This window comes from Pinus tabuliformis, chromosome 7 (assembly GCF_031772625.1).
Source record: "Pinus tabuliformis cultivar Carrire ecotype Pingquan chromosome 7, CPIR1, whole genome shotgun sequence".
NCBI lineage: Eukaryota > Viridiplantae > Streptophyta > Pinopsida > Pinales > Pinaceae > Pinus > Pinus tabuliformis.
The window spans coordinates 1,606,027,846-1,606,052,051 of NC_142293.1; the positions used below are offsets into that span (position 1 = coordinate 1,606,027,846).

General features: G+C 33.1%; 1 long non-coding RNA gene and 1 pseudogene across 8 annotated transcripts in view; one reads left to right on the forward strand and one right to left on the reverse strand.

Annotated features, from left to right (window-relative positions):
* Positions 1 to 1,286: 1,286 nt before the first annotated feature.
* Positions 1,287 to 24,206, reverse strand: part of LOC149254291 (uncharacterized) — a 58,015-nt gene continuing 35,095 nt past the window's right edge. The window contains exons 1-4 of one of the 7 annotated variants that reach the window (XR_016267144.1): positions 3,852 to 3,989; positions 3,516 to 3,623; positions 3,201 to 3,267; positions 1,287 to 1,618 (exon numbers count right to left, since the gene is read on the reverse strand). This is a non-coding gene — a long non-coding RNA (uncharacterized LOC149254291). Of the gene's footprint in view, positions 1,619 to 1,866; positions 3,624 to 3,851; positions 3,990 to 24,206 lie in introns of those variants that run through there. The other 6 variants (XR_016267143.1, XR_016267139.1, XR_016267142.1 and 3 more) reach the window with 6 other exon arrangements.
* Positions 3,919 to 10,701, forward strand: LOC149254292 (linamarin synthase 1-like; annotated as a pseudogene). The gene is made up of 2 exons (XR_016267137.1): positions 3,919 to 4,442; positions 9,622 to 10,701. The product of XR_016267137.1 is annotated as a linamarin synthase 1-like (transcript).

Genomic DNA, 24,206 nt, shown 5'->3' on the forward strand with positions numbered 1-24,206 from the left:
ATTACTTAAAAAAACACACAAATAAATTTTAGTGGTAAATAACTCAAATATAAATTATCTTTCTGCATCTATGATTAGTTGCTTTAAACTCATTACTACAATAAATAAATTATAAAATTGATTAAAAAATTCATGGATAATAACCATAACATTTATAAAGACAACCAAACCTATCAATTATCTTGAGAAATAACAATAATCCATTGTATAGTCTCCATCCATCATCCACTATCCTAATAGAAAAAGAAAAAAAATACATACAAGTCCAAAGGCTGTGAATGAAATTGTGCATATATGAAATTAGTAATTCGTTAGGCTAAGGAGCAACGTCCATATCCATCTAGACAGCTTTGATGCTCTTGACATAACCAAGAACAATCCCCGATAGAAAATATATTTTCTTAATGCAGACCTTTTAGTATCTGTTTTTAACATAATCATAAGCATATTTCAGAGTCTTCAATAAAAAGGTTCTAAGTTTTTGAATTCTATTCAAAATGAAATTAGTTCTTTTTTAAACTAAGATTTACAGAGACACAGGTAGGCAGGTAGTTTTTGACCTCTTCCAGAATAGAATGAGATTAGCCTTGTTAAGCAAGGTGAGACATTGACAGATAGCTACCAACCAGAAAATAAAAATATTAAAGACTATCCATCATCTTGAACATAAAACAATAATTCAATGCATATAGTGTTTGATCCATTATCTTTATGGAAAACAAGTTTCAGAAATCCCTGCATGTGCATGTCTAAAGGCTATGAATGAAGTTGTGCACCTATAAAAGAAGAAGTAACATGGATATCAATCCTGACATCTAAATAAATATAAGATTTATCCAAAAAGCAGATAGCTACCAGCTAGAATTTAAAAATATTAAAAGCTATCCATTATCTTGAACATAAAACAATAATTCACTGCATATAGTGTTCGATCCATTATTATAATTATTATTATTATTTTAATGGAAAACAAGTTTTAGAAATACCTGAGGCGGTGAACGAAGTTGTGCACCTATGAAAGCAATAAGGCATAGCGAGAAGCAGCAACCATATCCATCTTGATATCTACCAGTGAGCGTTGCTTCCTCTTTTTCCCGGAAAAAGAGAAGAGAGAGGAAAAAATATATATATATATATATATATATTCTACAATCCTCTATATATATAAAAAATCTAACGATTTTCACAAACAAAAAAAAATCTAACGATTTTCACACAAAAAGTTATAAGATTTTGAATTCTATTTAATTTTAAACTAGTACAGAAACACACAGGTAGCTTTTGACTTCTTCCAGAGTGGAATGGCTTCAGTCAAGACATTGACAATTCATACACGGAATATTTGCAACAGGATTTCCCAAGACATGCTACTATCGGTTCTTATTGCAGCTGTAAAGGATCCAACAATTTTCAGTAACGTTATAAGCTCTTGAATTCTATTCAATATGGAACTGCTCTATTTAAACTAAGATTTGGACAAAGACACAGGTAGTTTTGACCTCTTCAGAATGGAATTGAATCAGAAAGAAGTGGTGACAAGGATGGACCACCATATTGATGTATTCATGTCGGTTGTTTTGAGGGGACAGAGCTATGATCTGCCTTTAAGGAAAATCTGCTGAATACAGTTATAAAGAATTTATCAATTTTCAGCAAGAAAGTTATAAACTTTTGAATTCCTATTCAATTTGAAACTATTTTTATTAACGTAATATTTTTACAAAGATACAGAGTGGAATAAAAGCAGCCATGTAAATCAAGACAAATTTGAAACACGCTTCCCAAGACCTGTTACTATCTGTTCTAAATGCAATTATAATGAATCTAACCGTCTTTAACAAAAAGGTTATAAGTTTTTGAATCCTATTCAATATGAAACCACTCTTTTTAAACTATGATTTGGGCAGAGATACACAGGCAGTCTTTTACCGACTATAAAAAATTCAATCAACCCGTCTATAAGAAGAAAACCCCGTCATTCGAATTGGATTTGTTATGGAATCATCAGATGCAAATGCTAATAAAGTCCCAAGTTCCAACTGCAACAACTCTCGAGAAACTCGTCCTAGCACTATTACATTTTTCCCTTTCAGTTTTCTTAATAAAAAATTTAAACGCTTTTCAAGAAGGGCAAAAGGAACTCTATGCAACCGAATCCTGATGAAGATGCTACCTACAGTATTAATATTCACTTTCCGACAAATAGAACAAAAATGATATAAGCTTTAGCATCCGCTTCTGTTCTGGAAAAACATTAACAAAGATCAACAAAGACCAGCGTAATAGCATTTCAATCTAACATTTTTCTATGAAACAGTATCTTTATTAGAGGCCATCCGTGAAGCTACCATTAAAAGTTGTTTGAGGACCAATTTCATGCATAAATCGAGATTTCATCGATAACAGCCCAGCCCGATGGAAGTGGCGTTGAAATCAAATGCAGAATATATGATAGTCACATTCAGTGATAAGCTGTGCCTAAATCGGTAAATTTTGTCCAGCTTCGTCAAATAAAATTTTAAAAATAAATAAATATATAAAATTAAAGAAGGTAAAAATAAATATCTGGCCAGAACCAAAAGCACAGAACATATTTCCAAGAAATCTTCCAACCTTTACTCAAAGATCTTAAGCGTGTATTTAGATTTCCTCTAAGTAAATGCTTTGAATCCGGTTCCTTCTGCGTAGTCTTTTCTTCAAATTAACATTTGCATGCAGGTAAAACAGTCAAACAGGTTCAGTTGCTCAAAAGCCTAAATTTTCAAGCATTTTCATCCACTGGAACACAATTCTTCCAGAGTATTTCCAGGAAATTTTCAATATCAAACCTTTAAACACATGATCGTAATCGTGCATTTAAATTTTCTATAACTAAGTGATTTAAATGCATCTTCTGGTTCATAATATCTTGAACAGGGCATTTGCATGCTGTTAAAACTGTCAAAGTAAAAGCTTCAACAGGCGAAGCTGCTCGAAAGCCTTCACCTTTGCTCCGACAGGCGCAGCTGCCAGAAAGCCTTCCATTTTACAAGGACTTTCATCCACTGGAGTGCATTTTCTTCCAGAAATCATAAAACAGAAAATAAAGAAATATTTCCTCATTATGCGGAGTTTTAAACCAGTCAGAAGCATATTGAGAGGTGTAGAGAAGAGTTTTTGGCTAATCGAAAACATATGGAGAGGTGTAAAGAAGATCATACCTGCAGTGTTGTTGGCCTTGCAATGTTTCTGAGATTGTCTGGCAAGCATTTACAGCTACTCCTGGATCTGAAAGTCCACCATCCAGCCAAAAAGCAAAACAAATATTTTATTTAACAAAAAAAATAGCGCAAACTCTGAGTTACAGACCTATATTCATAAGTATCATCAGTGTATTTATCTGAGTACTGAATTTGAGGCATCCTGGTCGAGCGAAGGACCAGCGCGCAATAAGTGTATTTATCTGAGTACTGAATTTGAGGCATCCTGGTCGAGCGAAGGACCAGCGCGCAAGGGCAGAAGGAAGGAATACAAACAGGAGAATGACAAGAAAACTGCTTTTGATTGTTCGGCTTCCCACGATATTCGGCTTCCCAGATCAACAATCAAACTTTGTTCGATCGTCTAACACCACAAATCAACGGCTAACAATAGGACACCGTGTCAGCTGGGTCAATTCATTCCAAAGCGAAACGCCTTACGGCGTAAAAATAACAAATTTAATTTAAAAATCATTCATTTCAACACCCTTTAAACCCATGTTAACATCTTCCTGTACGTTGCAGTGAAGAGTTTTTCCTATCTATGTATCTGCACGCAACTTTAACGAGTCGACTAAAATTGATATTTACATCGAAAATCTCTATAAATACCTGCGCATCCCTATAGTCGATCCACAATTCAAGCCCTTCTCGGTAGTCTTCCCTTTGTTAACAGAATATGGAATTAGGGCAATCAGTTTCAGTTGATGAGCAGCGCCCCCGCCATGCCCTGTTATTTCCATTTCCCTTGCAGGGCCACATAAAGCCTTTCATGAACTTGGCCAAAGTTTTGTCCTCACGCGGTTCTTATATCACTTTTGTGAACACCGAATTTGTTTAGGAGCGCCTGGCAGAGTCTGGTGGATCTGTGACCTACGATTCTTCGATGAATATAAGATTCGAAACCGTGCCCGACGGCCTGCCTTCCCAACACGGCCGTACTCATGATATTACCGACGTGGCCAAATCCATGGAACATAACGCTCATATTCACTTGCGTGAGTTAATGAAGAAGCTCCAGAATCGTCCCGACATTCCTCCGGTCAGCTTTATAGTGTCGGATGGGGTTTTTATCAAAGTTGCAAAATATTGCCAACGATTATGGTGTTCCCAGAATAGCCTTCTGGACGACCAGTGCCTGCGGGTTCATGCTTCATTTCTTCATGCCTCAACTCATAGAAGAAGGATATCTTCCCCTCAAAGGTAACTTCATGCTTTATTTCTGTCTATATACATGTGCTCATATATATTATTCTTGAACGATATATATTCGTGTCCTCACATAGGAAGGATCTTCCGCTCAAAGGTCATCGGTGATTTTTATACCTATAGTAAATTTTCATCATTAAAGTAGTCTGGAGAAAACGCACCCAGTATGGAGTAAAGGTAACGATTTGTTCATATTGCCAGTTACGTTAACACAAAATTTACAATTAACATAAACTAACACAATCTCTAATCCAGATAAACTTGAGTAAAAAAATAAAAGGCAAGTGAGAATATTTGATCGTTCTCATCGGTAAAACATAACCCTTTTTCATCCTACAACCAGTTGGCCAATGAGTTGCCTAACTTTAAGTTCTGCGGGTGTTTGAAGTCCTGCGGGTGTTTGAAGTCTGATCTGTGATGTGGGTTTAATAGATAAATCAAGATGGTGTGGGTTTGATAATAGATAAATCAACATGGACTTTTTTTTATTATATAATTTTAATTAATTTTATTTGAAGTTGTAGAGGATTTGTTTGATAATAGATAAATCAACATGGACTTTTTTTTTATATAATTTTAATTAATTTTATTTGAAGTTGTAGAGGATTTGTTATAGTTATAAGTTTGAATGGTGTAGTTTTTATAATTTAAATATTTTATGATTTTTTAAAATATTGAATTTATTAATATATTTAATTTGTTTTGTAAGTTTGGTCATATTTTTTTATTCATTCGTTCATTTCAAAGCATCAAGCAGGTTATAATTATAAAAAAAATGATTGGGAAATTTGGCCATCTAATGACATTGTATGCCATTCAAAACTTAAATAGTTTGAGTTTATCTATTATAGCTTTATAGACTTTAACACCTAGAAACCATCTACATACCATATAGCTATAAATGGAAATTTGAGTCCACATATACATCATAAAACAAAATCAAAATTGATATCACACATTGTCATTTAGTGATCTATTCATTAGATGACTCCATTGGAGCAGGGTATTTTGTGCTTGAGCCTGGCACTTAAGATTGAGGCTGGCAAGGAATGTGACGCTCAATTTGACCAAGGCGAGCATTCTGCTGTTGGATTTGAAGTTGGATCAATTGAAGTTCTTTTTGAATAACCTAAAGACTCGGGTTGGAATTTGCAGAAATAGCTGGAGAGGACATAATGACTTTGGCGATGATGCTTTTCATAAGACATAAGAGATGAAATGATTGCATGTACAAAGTAATATGGTCATGATTATGACCTGGATCTAGAATCAACCCACTCCAATCCTCTATTGTGACCTCAATTTCTGCCTTATGGTTCAATTCTTCCTCCCAAGAAGAAATGAATTGCTTCACCTGGGTCAGAGTCCCACAATGATAGGCCTGGATGGTTCCCTGTAAAATTTGGGCACCAGATTTTATTCCTTGTTGTCTTGGAGGCTTTCTTGAAGTCGATCCCCTACTCTTTCCTTTACTAGCCTGAGAATTCCTCCACATCCAAAGGCCCCAGCAGCCGGATAAGACTTGACCATAGTGAAAGAGGATAGACGACCCTTCGTCCAATTCCTCAACCCTCCACCTGCCCATGACCCAACCAGTAGTGCAAAGGACGGCGAGATAAATTGTTTATGCAAACCTGGTGCAACAATATGACATGAAAGCAACATCAATTCACATTAATCCTAAGCCTAAGAAGAGGACCGTAAAACTGGAATGACACCATCCTGTGCTGCACGACACCAAGCAGCGATAGCCCGAACCGATATACAGAGGAAAGCATGAAATTTCCAAGAGCGAAAGATCTCCACAGCGAATTGAATATTGCCCCCATTCTCGCATTCACTCCGATGGTATCACAAAATTCACAGACACGGCTCAACAAAGCTTCCCTTACTCTTCCCTTTCACAGGGTTGGCCATATTATATTACTCCCAAACACATATAAACCGTATCAAGAATACAGATTACCTAAAACCCATAACATACGAAACAATCCAATATGAGATAATAGAGTGTTGTAAAAAACTGAAATCGGTGTAATGTGAACGAGAGTGCCATTATAGATAGTCACAGAAACTTTCCAATCCACCATTAACCCTTTTCCCCTCCTTAGCAAGGCACATAGAAAATGGCAGTCCTCAACCTAGGGAAAAGGATAAGGATAAGGACATACCAGGCCGAGTTCACCATCCGCTTCTGCTTGCAAAGACTAGCCGCAATTGAGGTTCCTCCCCACAGTACAGACTCCTCGAACTCGAGCACAACTATCTAAGACCACTGAATACCAAAACACTAAATACCACTGAAACCATGACTTTCAAGCCAGGCTAAATACCAGACAAATGGGTTCATGAATACCCCAAATCTCACCACCTGGTATGCTAAATCGTTGCTAGACCTCACTTCATTGTTCTGCTGAAGGTTGCGGTCGTCCCTTCCCTTAAGGTGACAAATTGTGTGAGGACATGGGTGATGCCGCTCACTAGACCTTTCATAAATGTGATTAAACATGTCAACAATCCCTAGACGGATCCTTAGGTGGCTCTCACCCCGATCGAGGATATTTAAAATAAATTTTGAAATAACTAAAAAACACAATTTAACTAACAATTATATACTTAAGACAATTAGATTTCATCTATAAATGAGATATTACATAATTAAAAAAGATAAAAATTCTTAATCATATTTAATAGAACTTGACAACATAGAAGATGAACATTTGACACTTGAGAAGATGAAGATTCTAGAACATATTTAGAAGAACTTACTTGATAATGGATGTACTTTTCTTTTATTATAATTTTTTTTCAACTTAAATTATATATATATATATATATATATATATATATATATATATATATATTTATTTATTTATTGAAACTTACATATGTAAAAGTAAGGTAAGGAAAAATAATTAATTTTAGTTATTTATTTATATAATTGATTATGAAAGTGTAGATAAAAAAAATAGAAAATATGAGGAAATCTATTTAGTGAGGAGAATAATTTGTTTTTAATAATTTTGTTATGTTTTTATACAAATTTATTCAAAGATATCTTCTTTTTATTGTACTTTATTTTTTTATGGGTATATTCTCTATTTTTTTAATTATTTTTTTTCCAAAATTTTATAATAATTTTTGAAATTGTAAATTTAAGTTAGGTAAGTTATACAATTTGAATGCGATAAATTTTATTTTCAAGTATTTCATGATTACTCACATTTACATGAGTATGGCTCATAGATGTACCACACTTGCTGGTTGGTCATATGAGTAATCGTGACATATTTGAACATAATCACTCTTCTCACAAAAACATAAGATCTGAAGTGATATTTCAAAATAAATAAATCAATTTTATATTTTAAATAGAAAAATAAAAAATAGTTAGGTACAACATTTTATTTAATTAAAATAAGGATAGAAATAAAATTTATTAATAAAAGTAAAAGCATAAAATAGATATTAAAATTAAATAGAAAAGCATTTGTGTATTTCCTCTTTCTTTATTATCATTAGAGGTTAAGTAAAAGTTAGGATATGGATTTAACCTCCACTAAATATTTAAAAATATTCTTAGTAGTACTTACAAAAGTATTTATGCTCTTTCTACCCTTTTAATAGAATTGATTAATTAAAAAAGAATAATGATATGAACATGAATCATGGTTTTTTTTGGGCATGCCGTAATAGTAAACTATGGTACTGATCCATAGTATTACAACAACCTCTAATTGAATCTCCATAATGAATTTAAATGTAGATTTTAATGACTAAAAATCTTGTTACATTTTTTCTCAATATATAGATTTAATTTATATATTATTTTTTTGTAATTAATTATAACAATAATAATTTAAAATATATTATAATTTAGCTAATTTTTATATTTTTTAAAATTAAGATAAAGTGAGATATATTATGATATGGGTGTTTTGTTACTTATAAGTGTTTATCAACCATTTAATTTATCTATTTACATTAACATTAATATATAATAAAAAATTAATTTTTTTTTTTTTTTTTTTAAATTTCTTTAAAATTAATAAATTCTTTCCCGGTTTATCTGTTTTAGGGATATATTTTCTATTTTTTTAATTAATTTTGATTATTTTTAAATATTTAAGTTATTACACTTGTACCATTTGAATTTGATAAAAAAATTCATATTCCTATATTTTCCAACAAATAAAGACATTTATTTTTGAAATAGAAAAATAAAAATTATTTAATTAAAACATTTTATTTAACAAAAATGAGAATAGGAGTAAAAATTATTAATAAAAGAAAAAACATAGATATAAATATTAAAAATAAATAGAAAACTATTTTTTACATTATCATTATTATTATTTCTAAAAGTTTAATTCAATTACTAATAATTATTAAGTAGATATTAGGGTATGGACTTAATCTTCACTAAATATTTCAGAATATTTTGAATAGCAATTACAAATCAAATGTTCAAATTATCTTAGAAATAGATTATACTCTTTCTACTTTTTTAATTAAATTGATTAATTAAAAAAATTACCCATGAATCATGATTTTTTTAAGTATGTAATAGTAGTAAACTATAATATTAATCTTAATCTGTAGTATTATAATAGAGTCAATTTATAAATACAAAATCTTCCTCATAAAACTAAAAATAAATAAATCTTAATAGTTAAAAATTTTGATTATATATATATATTAAGTTTTTAAATTAATAATGATATTTTAAAACAAAATTAGTAGTTTATATCCATGTGTTTTAAAGAATTTGTTTGGGTTAAATTTATTTTTAAATGATAAATTTATATTACTCAGATTTGAACACTGTACTTGCAAATCTATTCTAAACACCGGGCCCAAATTGGCTATTGACTTGCTTTTTATTATTTAAAAGGAGAAAAAAAAAAAAACTTTGTTCTGTTTTTTCTAATTTTCCATGGTGCTCCATGAGATACTGTCAAAACTTCAATGAGGTCTTTCTCATATTTCTCGATCCATTGAACATGGAGGCGGGGAAGAACGATGTGCAGAACCTTTACTACTAACGCAGACTGTAAACCTATTCGTATTCAGCTTCATTTTTATTAAGAACAATATGCTCGCTTGTGTACTGGAATAGAAGATTGCTTATGTTTAGTTTATATTGAGAGAGAATATTGTTCATATTTTACAGATGAGAGCTGCCTCACTGAGGAATCTCTTGACGAAGTGATAATAACTTGCATCCCGGGAATGCCCCCGCTTCGGTTGAAGGAGCTGCCCAGTTTCCGCCTAGTTACTGATCCTTCGGATTTCTTCTTTCAAAATGCAATAAATCAAGCCCAAGGCACGTTAGCAGCAGATGGGTTAATACTCAACACTTTCGATAAGCTCGAAGGCCCAGTCTTGGAGGCACTCTCACTTCACTTCCCTGTCTGTGCCATTGGCCCTCTGCTGCTCTCTCAGTCGTTACATTGTAAGGCTAAGGATGGGTTCCCAGATGAATTGAGTATGTGGAAAGAAGAAAGGAGCTGCCTCACATGGTTGGATACTCGGAAGCCATGCTCCGTCATGTATGTTTGTTTGGGGAGCCTGACAGTTTTGTCTAATGAACAACTCCTGGAATTTGCATGGGGACTGGCCTCCAGCAACCAATCCTTCTTGTGGGTTATCAGGCCAGATATAGTTCATGGTGAATCTGCCATTTTACCCGAGGAATCCCTGGAGGAAACAAAGGATAGAGGTCTGCTGGTGGAGTGGGCGCCCCAGATAAAGGTATTATCACACCAATCTGTTGGGGGGTTTCTAACTCACAGTGGTTGGAACTCCACGTTGGAGAGCATAAGCGCAGGGGTGCCGATGATATGCTGGCCCCTCTTTGCGGAACAACAAACAAATGCGAAATTCGTTTGTGAAGAGTGGGGAATTGGAATGCACTTGAAAAAGACGGTGAGGAAAAAAGAGTTAGCGTTGTTGGTGAGGAATTTCATAAAAGGAGAGGGAGCAAATGAAATCATAAGGAGAAGAATAGGACAACTGAAGGAAATTGCCAAGCGAGCAGTGCAGGAAAAAGGATCTTCTCATAACAATTTAGACAAGTTACTAAGCCATATATGCATCAAAAGGATCCAGAAAAATGACAGTACTCGAGCAGACCGTTTTTACTGAACAAGTTGAATTGACTGTGGATAGATAGCAGTATCATGTGAAAGGCTTGTAGTTCATTGCATTTCTCGTTGAATTTACTTCGTCTGTAACATTTCCAGCACATCTGTAAATTGTGGTTGTAACTTGTAAACTCAATGCAGCTTAAATTTTCTAGCGTTTAAGCTCATTTTCATTTTCAGCTCAGTCGACATCTAATTTCTTGTTGGTCTTGGTCCGAAACGCAATTAATGGTTCGTGAGTATCACCGAATGGCTTGAGGAATAATATTAAACTTGAGCGTAAGGTGATTGTGGATTTCCAAATATGTTAACCTTATTGGAGATTTGAAAATATTAGGAAAAGAAGGAGATTTGGAAATATTCGGAAGATCAAGTGGAATAGTTTATTTTTCTCTTTCATATTTTTAAAATATTTGAAAATCTATTAAATTCCCTGAAAATAACCCAATAAAAATACTAATAATAAATTTAAACATTAATCAAATCCGTTAATTCAATCCACATTAAATTAACTTAAACTTGATTAGGCTTTAAGTCAATCCTTATATCAGGTAATTGAGGTTCCCAATCCATATGGCATGGCAATGCAGGCTTGAAGTTCAAAATGATTTTTGGGTTTTGAAATAAAAATGATAGCTTTACGGTATTTTGCCTTTTAAATCAATTTTTAAATACTAAGAAAAATGGTAGTGTCTAAAACACTATTACTAAGATTCCATTTGTAATTCAAACCAATTAACATGCAGCTTTTCTCTTTTTAAATATGCTATATTAAGATGAATACTATTGAATAAATCATGGGTTTTCATAATCCTAAAACAAAAAACCTATTACTAAATTTACAAAGTCAAGTCTAAGAAGGTTTAAATATGCTATATTAAAGATGAATACTATTGAACAAATTATGGGTTCTCATGATCCTAAAACTAAAAACCTATTGATAAATTTACAAATTCAATTTTGAGAGGGCCATTGTGAGGGTGCCATAACTTCTCTCAATATTTCATGATCCTAACATGATTAGCAATTTGGCCTTCACATTCTAGTTGTGAGAGCATGTTAGAGATGTTAATATATTTTGGAAGAAAAGTGAGATGTATAGTTGTCTAATAATACCAATATAGATCCATCTTAAATACTGATCTAACATGAACTGAGAGGGATCCAATTTCTTCACGTGTAAATTTTTTTATAAACTGACATTATTTAAATATTTTGTACAGTTATTTATTTAATTTTTTTTTAGGTCAACATGAGTAAAATTTCAACTTTGATGACACAAAATTACACATTATACTGAGCTGTAAAATAAGAATAATTTTTTCTCAACCAAATTATGATTTTGAATTAAATATATTTTATTCAAATATTTTTTTTAATATTAATTTTTTTTATTATTTTAATATTTTTATTAATAAATATTTGAAAAAAAATTATAAATTAAATTATAAAAATATTTCACTACTATTTCTTTCTTTATATTAATAAATTAATAAAGCTATATTTTCCAATTAAAAATATATGATCATATTTAATAATCCTATTAACAAAGTGTTTGTCTATGCCTTAGTGGTGTCTATGCCTTAGTGGTGTGTCATATTCAAGGAAATGCGTTAAGGATTGCATTACAAAATGTTCATCCACCATGCATTTGTTTAAGAATGTCATGTTAAAATACTAGGATGTCCAATAAGAGAAAAAAATCAAATAATACAATATAGAAATCACTCAAATTCATAACAATTAGAAAGAATATAGCAATTCATAACCATTAGAAAGATTTTCTAATAGTAGTAAAGAAAATTGTGTAGTATTATCTCTTCTATATAACAAAATTTTAATCATATAATAATATGTTATATAGATATGGATATTCCTTTGTATTAAAATGAAGATATTACATACACCACATAATTTTGTTAAATGATTAGATATAATTAAATTTGTATAATAGATACTAAAAATTCAATTCACATCAATACATTATAAGCACAAGGAGCTATGTCTCGAGCTAATCTATTTTGGACATATAATCTCTTGATTGAGTGAATATCTCAATCACACACCAATTTAGGAGGCTAACTATTTGGAGAGAATCTATCTACCAACTAGGCCTTAATAAACTCCTAAAAACTAAGAAGAAACTCATGTATATAGAAAACATCACAACCAAGACAAGTAGGAGATATATTTTCCAAGTCCACCCCTTAATGACTATTTGCCTCGATCTCAATCAGCAAAGTCTAGGTGTGGTCCCGATGTTTACAAACATGAAAAAAAAGAATATTTTGATGTCCATATAAAAGAACAACCATCTATGAGAATGCATGGGTACCAACCATTGCAATCGCCACTCTACTGGGATGTCCTTCATGTACATGGTTCAGTCAACCATTATATATTCATTCTTGTACATGTACTTATAAGTCCTTCTCCATCATGATCAACTTTGGTTTCCTTGGATTACCCATAACCATGCACTAGGTTTTATCGTCTTACGTTAAACCATGCCCACGGTTTTTTCGGCTGACCCTAAACCATGCATGTAGTTTTCTCGATTGAGCCTAAACCATGCTACAAGAATCCCTGCCTACTTCACTCTCACACTTGTGGTTTCTGGGCTACCACAAACCTACACTACAAAGTGGTTTCTGACTTACCACAAACCTGCACTAACATACACTCTCTAAAGTGGTTTATGGCTTAGCACAAACTTACACTTCCAAAGTGGCTTTAAGATTACCACGAACTTCATAGGGGCACACACAATTATAGCTACATAATATTACGAAGTTTGAATGAGCACTACAAAACATCATAAACTTTCTTATTAACACATGAATGTGACAAATAATAGATTTTAATCGCGAATCTATTCCACAAACTCACCAACTTTCAGTTGGTTGTCCATCATCCTTTAATTGTTGTTGCTTCTCATAAATTATTCATATCACTCACAACATTATCTTTGACATCTTCAACATGATTTTCAGTAATTATCTTAGATTTCGATATTCACATATGTGTAATTTGCTAAATTAACCAACCCTAACAAAATCACTACACTTCGAATTTGTTAAACTCAATAAAATTATCTTCCATAATCCAAAATGCTTACCATAAATCCATTAGTAGGCAACGACATTACCAATCACTTATTCTCTAACATAGCCATTAAAGAGATTGTATGCTTAATTGGTTACCACACCTCAAAAGAATACCACATCGAATAAAGCACTCCCATTAAAATGTCGTAATACCTTGTAAAGAATACCACATCGAATAAAGCACTCCCATTAAATATTGTAATACCTTGTAAATTCTCTTTTATATCCAATACCTTGTAAATTCTCTTTTATATCCAATGAGGTATTCACCTTCATACCGTCGAAGGTTTTTTTTTCCATGCACACAGGTTACCACAGATCCACGACCACACGAACTCAACAACGCTGGTTCGCCTCTTCCACATACGTCTTCCAACACTTCAGCAATAATCATCCATGACACCACTGACAGTGTCTCCATAGAGACGTATGCCAAGCTCAGCCTCCTTATGCGCACAACTCTCCACCTAAGGTTGTAGTTGAAAATGGGTCTTCCGCATACCACAACCTCCTTTGCATGTAGACTCCTCTAGACAGACTGGTGTGCTTATGTGCTTCTCCCAACAACTGTTAAAAACACACCAGATTCAGTACCTGCCTGATAACTGCACCATGGAAAGCAACAACTACAGCCATATTGGCTCTCCTCATGAGCATTAGTAGCTCGAGTTGTCCACACCAGATTCAGTACCTGCCTGATAACTGCACCATGGAAAGCAACAACTACAGCCATATTGGCTCTCCTCATGAGCATTAGTAGCTCGAGTTGTCCACATTGCAGGTTTATTTTATGGACAACAAACTCAAATAAAAACACATTAAGGATACATCTCAAAACAAATACATATGCTTTCTATTTCCTTGGCCCCGTAGCTCGAGTTGTCCACAATGCAGGTTTATTTTAGGGACATCAAACTCAAATAAAAACACGTTACGATTACATCTCAAAACAGATACATACGCTTTCTATTTTTTTTGGCCCGGTAAGGGCGAAGGCCCACGGTAGGGATAGAATTTGATGGGTAAATTGTTCATTATGAGGTGATTTGTCGGTCAAATAGAGTCAGAATTTTTTCATAACTATTAACATTTTTTTTTAAATGATTAGAATAAGTGTTATAATTTCTTAAACTCTCAAATTTAATGAGTGATTCAGATTTGAAATTTTTACCCTGCCTAGGCTCATATAGATTTTGATAATAAATTAAAATAAAAAGACATACATATGCTTTCCATTTCCTTGGCTGGGTTAGTGCCAAGTCCCAAAACCATATGGGTTTTGATAGCAAATTAAAATTGGAAAACAAACTCTTAAGAGATAAAATCTAAATATTAAAAAAATACACAATCAAAACAACCAAGTGATATAAATAGTAACATATAGTGGAAACATTTTCCAGTAACCCAAGATTAATGAGTTGTTAAGCATGAACATATTCAATGTAAATGTTTCAACATCATTAATATTATACAATTCTATTGGGTGATTCAATTCTTAATTTGTTCCGTTTGATAATGATCATGTCCGATATTTATGTTGCAAACAAATTGAAGTGTTCTACTATTTCTTGGCTTCTCTCAATGGATTTGTAACTCACCTACAAGTGAGGGAATTATAATTGACTTACTTCACTAGTATGGATCCTTTTCAAAATTATAAATTCAATATTTGTCCTTAGAATTATATAAAAACATTTTTGTTTAGAATAGACTTTAAGCTTATAAATTTTTTTTTTATATAATTTTTTTTTGTTTATAATTACTTGAAACAATGTCCAATGGACTTGATTCTTCTCCTACTCGTTTGAGAACTATTAAGTTGAGACTATTTTGTGTGAAAACATTAAGCATTCCAACTCTCATTATTCAATGGTATAAGTAATGATGCATGTTAACTATGATGTACATATATTTAAGTCATAATTGTCATGAAATTGTGAATATTGGGTTTACTAAATTTTTCATCGAAAGAAAATTATATATATATATATATATATATAGGGATGCGTTTGCTATGAATTATGGAATCTAAATATTCATGCTTCTCACAATAAGTTTTTTTAAACAATTAAGAAATGTTTAATATAACTTACTCAATCTAATATCTAACAAAAATGCTCATGCTCTTCTATATATATATATTTTTATGGCATCTTTGTACATATGTATATTAATTATTTCATTTTGTTATAATGTTATGATAATTAACAATAATATCTTTTTTAATTTTACCAAGAGGAATTGTTCCAATTTCTTATCATTATTAATCAACCAAAAAATATAATAATTTTCTGCAACATCAATAAAGAATTTTAGTGATCCCCTCTATATCAATTTGACCCATCACTAAAACATATATAATTTTAATTTTAAGCCAACATCCAATTACTATTACTAATCTAGAAATAAATGAATAATTATGAGAATGAGACTAACTAATAGTGTGCCAAAAGTTTTCTACAATAAAACCAAAGAGACAACCAAAATGTAAGTTTTAGAGATGTAACATTGATAAAGTGTTAATTAATGAATTTGTAGGTTAATGAGCCAATTTAATTGATGTCTTTAACCAAAAATTCAATGTAGAAACAAAGGGAGAGATTGCATACATTTCATAGTAGAGATTAAGAACCCTAGGATGTATATGGCCTTCATATAGCTTAGGCACCAAGAAAATGTTGCAACCAAGTTGGAATGTTGTAACCAACAGATATTTCCCAACACTTCCTTTGCGTGCACACTAAAAATACTATGGGCTTATACTTCCAATACAGTATAATATGGTGTCATCAACCTGCTCATTTGTTTGAGCATAATATCAAATTCATGGGGGTATGTCCGTCGGGCCAGGCTGTAGTGTGGTCCTTGCTTATGGCCAATAGAAAACCTTCCTGCTGCTTTGTTGTCACTATAAGTCAGCCTTGTACATCTTTTTGCCACTCCTCCACCATTTCTGCTGAGTTTGGATGTGATGCCAAAAATGGTTCCCAACCTCTTCTAACTCTCCTATTTGACTTTGGGAGTACTGCAATTTTGACTGGCTCTATCTTTCAAACTAGGAGGCCATTTTGAGACTTCTGCATATCAATGGAAATACTTTTCTAAGCTCTTTCGATCAAGTTGGGTTTCATCTGTATTTGAGATGAACTACTTCTCCAAAACTGGCACCAAAGTCTTTTCATCATCCTAATCCATGCTACTCGTTGAATCTTCTTCTTGTGCTTGGAATTTAATCAACTGAGTCCCTCTTTGATACCCTTGTCATGTGTTGACATCAATGACAACATATTTCCAAAAATTAGTTTTGTTGGGTGTGCGTTATATTCTTTCCACGATTAGTCACACATGCGGGGGGATCACAGGGGGGTGAAAGTCACTCGTGTTCATTGCGTTTGGCACAACCCTTCCCATCAAGGGGTTTCACCGGGTCTGAGGCAACATCCCGGGAATTTTTTTTTTGGACCCTATATTAGTTGGGCGAACCTACCTATGGTTTCGTGCATGCATTATGCACATGGTTTTGGGCATGATGGTTTTCTACCAAATGTATTGTGTAGATCTGGTCAAGGGAACTACAATAATGTTCTAAGCTAGGGCTAATGGATTGAGGTTTATAAATGCTTCGTCATGTATATATATATATATATATATATATATATATATATATATATATATATATATATATATATATATATGTATTGTAACATTGAGAGGAACATAATGAAAAATCAATCTGGTAGTCCTGGTTTTGAGATCCAGGGGAAAAATCTCTGTGTAATTGTGTTGTGTTTCTCACCATTGTATATGTTTTGATTTTAAGAATTTGTTTGAAAGTAATTAATATACAAGGTTAAAACCTACATTTGGTACCAGAGTTATTTCGACTTCAAGGAGACACCTTTGTTTCTAAGGGTTTTTTTCAGGCCTGTGGTAAACCCTGTTCAGTGGGCAATCTACGAAATCGATTCTTGCGGTGAAAGAAGATGGAAAGTAGTGGAAAGATATAGATCAATAAATTTAATGGTCAGAGTTTTGAGTTGTGGAAAATCTAGATGGAGGATCTACTAGTGGATAAAGGTCAATGGATTGTTATAAATCCATGTATTAAACCAATGATAATGTTAGCTGAAGACTGGGAGAATTTGGATCAGAAAGCAAAGAGCATAATACAGTTCTATATCTTAGATTCAGTATTGTTGAATGTATCAGGGGAAGCTAGGGAAAAGGCTTTGTGGGAAAAGTCAAGAACTTTGTACCAATACAAGTCTCAGGTGAACAAACTGTTCCTACGGAAAAATTTGTATAACCCAAGGATGAAGGATGGGGACTCGATGAGAAATCATTTCAATGCACTTAATACTGTGGTAAGCCAGTTGTTATCTTTTGGTATTAAAATTCCAGATGAAGATAAGTGCATCAGTTTTCTATGTTCTCTACGAGATTCATGGAATAGTCTTGTTGTTGCAATATGCAGCAATACAACTACCTTGAAGTTTGATGAAATAGTCTCATCCTTGCTGTCGGAGGATATGAGATGGACAAATATGGATAGTTATAATGGAGATGCCTTGTTTGTACAAGAATGGTCCCATAACATAAATAAAAATAAGTCCTCAAGTGGGAGATCTAAATCTCTAAGAAAACCTGTAAAGGTGTATTGGAAATGCAGAAAGGAATAGAACTTCAAAAAGGATTGTAGATCTAAATCTTCTGAGAAAGGAAAGGGATCTGATTATGCTCCTTCTTTAGAGGCGAAAACCACCTCACATGAATGTGGAGGTGTGTACTTGGCTTCTTCTTCTTCAAGTACATCATCAAGCATCGTTGATTGACTGGGGTGCATCCTTTCACTTCACTCCCCATAGAGAGTGGTTCTAGGAGTATGAGAAATATGATGGTGGTGATGTCTTCTTAGGGGATGATAGGAAGGCTAGAATCGTTGAATGTGTAAAATTCAAGCTAAATTTGCAAGGTGGAAGGATTAGAATACCTAAGGGTGTTTTGCATATTCCTTCATTGGCCATAAAATTGATTTTTGTAAGAAAGATGGATGATGCATGTGTAAAAACAATGTTCAAGAAAGATACATGCAAGATTGTTCGGGGAGCACTAGTATTGATTTAGGGAGTTTGAGTGGAATCTATCCTTAAACCTTTACAAAGTGAAATATGTTATTGTTTATACTTACATTTTAGTTGTAACTCATTACTCGTGTATCTATTTTATTATAGTGCAGAGGTGTTCTTAATGTCAGAACCAATTTCTTTTGTTGGGCTATGTGAGTGTCGAAAATGATTTTTTTTTTGTCAAAATAAGTTAAACAAAACATGATATATATATATATATATATATATATATATATATATATATAATATATTATATATATATATATATATATATATATATAAGTTTGTAATATTTTATCATTAATATATATATATATATAATTAGAAATATTTTAATGATAAAATATTACAATAACTTAATGCGAAGAAGATGTGTAGTTTTTTTTTCAACATAAAGTTGAAATCTGCTAATAAAAAATATTAATTAAAAAATCAATGTGGACTATAAATAAAATATTTTAATAACCATCTTAAGTAATATATATATATATAGAATTAAAAAAATTTATAACTTCTAAAGGTGTTAGAAAAAGTTACAACACAATAAAATATAAAGTTATTTAGTTTCATTATTATTATTATCATTATTATATATATATATATATATATATATATATATATATATATATATATATCATAATGATAATAATAATAATGAAACTAAAAAACTTTATATTTTATTGTGTTGTAACTTTTTCTAACACCTTTAGAAGTTATAAATTTTTTTAATTCTGTCAGTTTGTTCCGGGGCATAATTATGAGGAATAAAAGTGCCGATACTACTTCATGACTTATTCTAATATTGAGTTATATATATATATGTATATATATATATATATATATATAGAATTAATATTTTTATTATTATTTAAAATATTAATTTGTGTAAAATTATTGGGTTCCTAACCCATCTCTAAGTCAGACTCATGTTACATATGCCTTCGAAGTCTACAAAAGCCAAGTCAAAGCCCAACATATCAAGTGCTCGACTATGGGAGCATGGAAGCATATATGTGCACTGCGCATCAGAATAGAATGGAGGTCTTGGTGCATATAAACACCAATGAACCCTTTGCTAAATTGATGTGGGATATTTTATTGTAGGCAAATTAATGAATACCAGTGGGTCCCATTTAGTGGTCATCAAGCGATTGATGTAATTTCCAATCCATCCATTCTATTATGAATCCCTCTTCGTAAGAGTTCTGTTATAGTTTATCATTTTTCCGTCTTTTTATCAAATTATCAAATCGAGTAGAATTTCATTAAAAAAATAGGTATTGTCTAGCTTAGATCCTGCAAGGGATTCTCTTTTGTCTTCTCCCCATTTCACACTCTCCACTGGTAGTATGGTCAAGTTGGGCTTGAAAATATTATGAATAACATAAACCCTGGTGAGAAGTGAAACTATGACTACCACAAATCATGCAATAATGCCAATGAAGGAGTCCATGTTACCTGCCTACCACCGAAACTTGGCTCGTTCATTTTACACCCTCTCAATTTGTAGACAGTCAAGTTGCAAGACAATCTTAGCATTCAACAAAAGTGCCAAATCATGCAAAGGGCCATGAGGAGTGTATAATGGTGTAAAACGTGTTGGTCATGCTTGTGTAATTGCCAATATATAAATATGAATGCAGGTATTTATGTGACAAATGTAGGATGATTTCCCATAATGGAAAGTAAAATATAAAAGTGCCTAAGTATATACAGTTAAGTATTTAAAAACAATTTATATAAGCACTAATTAAAGAACATAGAGTCACCTGCAAGTGCCATTATTAAGCGAATTTCAAATTTGCTAAAGGAGAAGTTCACTGATGATATGATGTGCTTCAAATGTTGAAACAATATATAATGTGGATAAATCAAAGGGGTGCACAAAGGTCAAATAAATTTTCAAATATAGAGAGGTGGATAGTGAAAGTAATCATAATCACCAATTGTATTGCTTACTACCAGGTTCCTTATAATTTCAATGGAAGCATGTTTTTTACTTAAAAGTGGAAAGGAATTGATTTAAATATTTCAATTCTATTATCTAATTTATGTGAAGAAAACGCTTGGGTGCTATTGGACAAAGGAAGTTGAAGAAGTTATGGTTTTTAATATTATGAAGCAGGAAGAAATTTATGGCTCAACCATTCGATGGGAAATACTCCCTTGAAGTGAAAGATCCTCTAGTACATAGCACCTTCAATAGATATGAACCAGGGTTTCAAAATAATTAAAACGCTATTAGTTTTCAAGAGATGGCATTGGCTCAGCCCCATGGGGGTAGGCAAGTTGGTAATCACAATGCGGTGAAGTTCGTTAGAAAGGCAGGCCCCGTACTAAAGGTCACGAGTTCAATTCCCCTGGACTAACCTGACGTTGTGGAGAGGGGCGGGCACAGCTCCCAGTGGTTATAGAGGTAGCAGTCAGGATCGATCCCGTGTAATGCGAGTTGCGAGACTGCCCCTGTTGCTGATTCCACTGTATACAAAAAAAGAAAGAGATGGCATTGGCTCTTGAAAATCAACTATCATGATTCAATTGCGCAATCCCCGCAATAGTATTTTCCCAAAACCACCATGTTATATGTGGCATACATATGTGAATTGTAGTACCCCCTAGTAAAAACCCACTTACAACTATGTACCCCCCACAAATCCACTCATGGGTCCAACACGATAGCATAGAGACTAATTTTGCTAGACATGGCAACCAGTGGTTATAGCTCTATCATGGTTTGATTACAAGAATATATATTGAAGACAATAAGGTTATTCACTTTACTCGAGGAAGTGACGACAAAGTGGAAATTAGCACTTTTCTAGGTTTAAGCTCATTAAGCACAAGGTGTTCTAGCAGTACTCGTGCATGGGAGATATGCTGCAATCAAAAAGACAAAAATGGAGTAATTTCTTCGTGCCTTAATTGTTTCCTTAATGGAGGAGAATTGTACCATTTTGAATATGCTGTCAACAGAGGATGAAACTTTCTAAGCTCAATGGTAAGCATCAGCTGACTATGAAGTTTATGTTTCACATTGTAAATATTTTTCAAGTTTTCAACTTCATACAAGGTGATCTGTCAGTTAATCCACTTCTCAAATGATTACACTAGAAGTTTGTCTACACTTAACAGTGTAAAGTTTTAGTTTAGTAAAGTAGGAGTGTGTGCAGTAGATCAGTGAATTTGCAGTTTATGGATTAATGTAGTAGATGAAGAATTATTTCAATTTGTGTTTCAACTTTGCAGTATGAAGTTTGGTTTGGCTGAGTGTAATGACTTGAAGGGGATTGAAATAAGTGAATTCATTATTGATTGATTGATTGACTCCATAGCCCAACGAATTAGGCATTGTTGTGCTTATTTCCACTTGCAGTGCCAGTTGTTTCACTTCAATAATTTTTAGTTTTCATTTTTTAGTGTGAAATAGTCTCTAGATTAGTGTAGGTAGTATGGTTTCATATTTTCAAATTAAAAGTTTATGAACTAAATCCATGCCCAATAGATTCAAGGCAGATGGTCTACTAGGTTCTCTATGTCCCACAAGGAGAAGCAGTCCTAGTTGGAGTCGATGTCGTAACTTTTTCTGACAGCTTTAAAAGTTACAATTTTTTTGAAATCTATCAGTTTGTTCCCCGGAATAATCCTAAGGCATAAAGGTGCATATACTACTTCTTGGGTTATTTTAATATTGAGTTTAATTTTTAAATACATTTAATTTTATAAAAAAATAAAATGTTGGACACCTAATCCTCTAAGGGTTGTTGTGGAAGCTGAACAGCTAAAAGGTGTCCAAGGGACCACTTGGAATATGAAACCAAGGGTCACTCCTATGTATTATAAATATGTATTATTGTGAATAAGAAAAGTAATCTAATGTTTATCTTTCATATTGCCTCCACCATGTATGTGTTTAACATGGTATCAGAGCTGCAGAAGAATTCTGGCCTGCTCTAATTTGAGCCACTTGTTTTGTGGACTCTCTAATGTCAGTTCTGCTTTCCTGCCGCCTTCCTGTGTGTTAGAACTGCCATTATTATTCTTGCTACACACTGTCCTACTGACCTCTCAGCTAGATTCATATTAGGTTCACTATTCTACTACTTCTTTGTGCTACTAAGTGTAACTCCTATGGTGTGCATTGAAAGGAGAATTACTTCTTGATGAACTATTACAAGATTGCTACTGTGAAAATAATTCATTAGTAAACGCTGCTTCTCATCTATCTGAATATTAGGGCGTTGGATTAGCTTATACAAGCTTCCTCTTGGAAGAAACTCAGTCAAAATAGAGAGATTTAGAGGCCGAGTGAGAGCTCCCATAAAAAGAACAATATTTGGGTTACGCAATCTTCGCACTTCACTACGAAATTTCTCTAATGCATCTCCTGAAAAATCTTGCTCAAGAAACTTCTTAACTGCAACTTCCGTTCCATTCTAGTATGCATGATAAACTTCTCCATAAGAACCTAGTCCAATGTGTTCACCTATTTGCATATATTCCAATCAGATTTCACATTCAGCAACATCGTTCATTATAGGGTGTAGATTATGCGTATTAGATGAAGACACAGGTCCTCTTTTCCCTCTGTTGTGGGCACACTTATAATTTGCATCCCTCATATTTATGCTAATGGCCTTAGATACAATACACTTTTCCTTTGTAGTGTGAAGTGGGGAATGGCAAGTGGCGGTGGTGGATAGAGTCTAAGTGTTTCTCACCACAGCTTGTAAATAAGGGAGGCGATGAATATTAGATTCATGCACCATGCACCCCATTCCAACAACACGTTGCAGCTCGTCCTTAAGCTTCTGGATCGCCGATGGGTTCCTCAACAATGTGTACATTGCCAACTCTATTCCTACAGTCGACGTGTCCATGCTAGCCATGAAAATGCAGACTCGTGCTCATTCATTTCACAAATAGCATTCACTACAATATTGTAAGTAAGCATACTTGCTGATATACCAAAGATATCTATATCTTTATAGATTTCATAAGCCAATTTTGGGCATTTAGATTCAACGACGGAATTTAGTAGGGCATTGAAAGACCTGAAATTCGGAGAAATATTAAGACTTTTCATTCGATTGAAGCTTCTAATGGCATGTTGAGGCATTCCTGCTACACCATAGAGCATATAATGCTATTCGATTACCTACAATGAGTGCTCCAGTATTTCTTCAATGGCGTCAAACTGCTTGGCGAATGCTAATTTTTTCACAGTACCTTCATATGGAGATCTGAGGTGGTGGAATTTCGGCTGCTCTAATGCTTGCTTGAAGAAAAACATCTACTAGATCTCGTGTGACATTGGGGTCTTTCTGGGCAACGTGTTCGTCTACTATTTTCTCGAGGAACTCATCTTGTACGCGATGTATT